General features: G+C 45.5%; 1 pseudogene; it reads left to right on the top strand.

Moving 5' to 3' along the window:
- Nucleotides 1-224: 224 nt before the first annotated feature.
- Nucleotides 225-1,552, top strand: LOC148119335 (vacuolar protein sorting-associated protein 72 homolog pseudogene; annotated as a pseudogene).
- Nucleotides 1,553-2,492: the final 940 nt, after the last annotated feature.

The raw sequence follows: 2,492 nt of genomic DNA, 5'->3' as shown, positions 1-2,492 counted from the left end.
CAAAAGTTGATACGAACTCCAAAGATCAGAACAAAACTCTGGCCGTATTCAACTCAAAACTAACTGGGCTTTAACCACAAGCAAGTTTATTCATTTGGAGCCATAGTTTCCTGCTTCTAAAAGATATTGGTTACTAAACAGCAAAATCATGAAGCTATGAGACCCAGAAGAGGTAACGGGAAAGTCCCCAGAGCAGGCTGTACAATAGAAGGAAGCCGGCGAACCGGCGCTGAGCTAGGGGCTGCGGATGGCAGCCCTCTCTCCGTGGGCAGCATGAGTTTGGCGGGGGGCCGGGCCCCTCGGAAGACCGCTGGGAACCGGCTTTCTGGGCTCCTGGAAGCCGAGGAGGAAGATGAGTTCTACCAGACGACTTACGGGGGTTTCACAGAGGAATCTGGAGATGATGAGTATCAGGGAGACCAGTCTGATACGGAGGATGAGGTAGACTCTGACTTTGACATTGATGAAGGAGATGAACCATCCAGTGACGGAGAAGCAGAAGAGCCAAGAAGGAAGCGCAGAGTTGTCACCAAAGCCTATAAGGAGCCTCTAAAAAGCTTGAGACCTCGAAAGGTCAGCACCCCAGCAAGTAGCTCTCAGAAGGCCAGAGAGGAGAAGGCACTGCTGCCCCTGGAGGTACAGGATGACGGCTCTGACAGTCGGAAGTCTATGCGTCAGTCTACAGCCGAGCACACAAGGCAGACTTTCCTTCGGGTTCAAGAGAGGCAGGGACAGTCGCGGAGGCGGAAGGGTCCCCACTGTGATCGACCACTCACCCAGGAAGAGCTGCTCAGGGAGGCCAAGATCACAGAGGAGCTGAACTTACGATCACTAGAGACCTATGAAAGGCTTGAGGCTGACAAAAAGAAGCAGGTTCACAAGAAGCGGAAGTGCCCTGGGCCAATCATCACCTACCATTCAATGACAGTGCCGCTTGTTGGGGAGCCTGGTCCCAAGGAGGAGAATGTGGACGTGGAAGGACTTGATCCTGCTCCTGCAGCTTCTGCATTGACCCCGCACACTGGGACTGGAGCTGCTGGCACTCCTGCTCACTGCTCACGCACCTTCATCACATTTAGTGATGATGCAACATTTGAAGAGTGGTTCCCCCAAGGGCGACCCCCGAAGGTCCCTGTGCGGGAGGTCTGCCCAGTAACCCACCGTCCGGCTTTGTACCGCGACCCTGTAACAGACATACCCTATGCCACTGCTCGAGCCTTCAAGATCATTCGGGAGGCCTACAAGAAGTACATCACTGCCCACGGACTGCCACCCACTGCCTCGGCCCTGGGCCCCGGTCCCCCGCCCCCTGAGCCACTTCCTGGCTCTGGGCCCCGGGCCTTGCGGCAGAAAATTTCATCAAATAGACGCTTGCTCCTTAGAAATGTCTTTCTTCTACTGACCTGGGCTCACAGGTCTGCCGTTCCCTTTGTCCTCGGGCATCTTTGCTCTGGGTTTTGTTTTGTTTTAAATCATTTCCTTCCCTAGTTCATTCTGGTTTTGTTTTGTTGTTTTTTTAATTCTAATAAAATGGTGAAATCCCAAAAAAAAAAAAAAAATAGAAGGAAGCCTTGTAGGACGATCAGCATTGTAAGGGCAACACTCTTCATAGTTGGTCCAGATGAGCTGGATCTATCCTCATTAAACAAGGATGTGCTTTTTAGCTCCTGGCACTGCAGACTCATTGATCTTTAATTTTATTTTCATAAGAAATGAATTATGAAAGATGCCACCACTGTTTAACAAGAAAGCATGATAAACTTTTAAAGCACTATAGTTTGCACATAACCTCCATGGTTTTCTTGACACTACACACTGAGGTGCCCTCTTACGCTGTCCTGTCTATTTTAAGAAAGTAATAGTGAATGACATTTCACAATCCAGGTGTGTTCTATTTAAAAAAATAAATGATTCCATTGGTTTTTAAAATATCAAAGAATGAAAGAAGATATGTGCTGTTTAAATTACCAAGAACCCCGAACCCCATTACATAAAACAAAAGGAGTAATGAATGTATACTCTGTGCAGTAGCAGCTTACATCCATGTAGCTCAATTTTTAAACTGATTTATCTAATTATCACACCATATGATTTTCTCATTAAGTTTACAATTCTCTATCTCCACCTTTATCTACAATTCTTTATCATTCAGTCTCCAGCAGATAAGGATGTGACTCACACTCCTCAGCTATAAATTGATACATAGGCATTGATGATGGAATGAGAGTGATTGGGAGTTCACTGAAATGCTTCAAAATATACAAAGGAAAACATTTTACAAGTCTGGCTACCCTGGAGTGTAAGAACTAAAAAGCTGAAAGAAAAGTCATAAAACTTAAGATACATTAAGCATAGCAGGCAAAGAATTGAAAGCCATATCTATGAACTATTTCTAAAAATATAAAGTATAAATAAATGACTATTTGGCAACTTAAATTTACAGAAAATAAATCCAGACTTAAAGCACACATGGAACATAACAACCTTTACTA

This window comes from Myodes glareolus, chromosome 17 (assembly GCF_982192425.1).
Source record: "Myodes glareolus chromosome 17, mMyoGla1.1, whole genome shotgun sequence".
Classification (NCBI taxonomy): domain Eukaryota; kingdom Metazoa; phylum Chordata; class Mammalia; order Rodentia; family Cricetidae; genus Myodes; species Myodes glareolus.
This window is presented reverse-complemented; position numbering and strand designations above follow the sequence as displayed.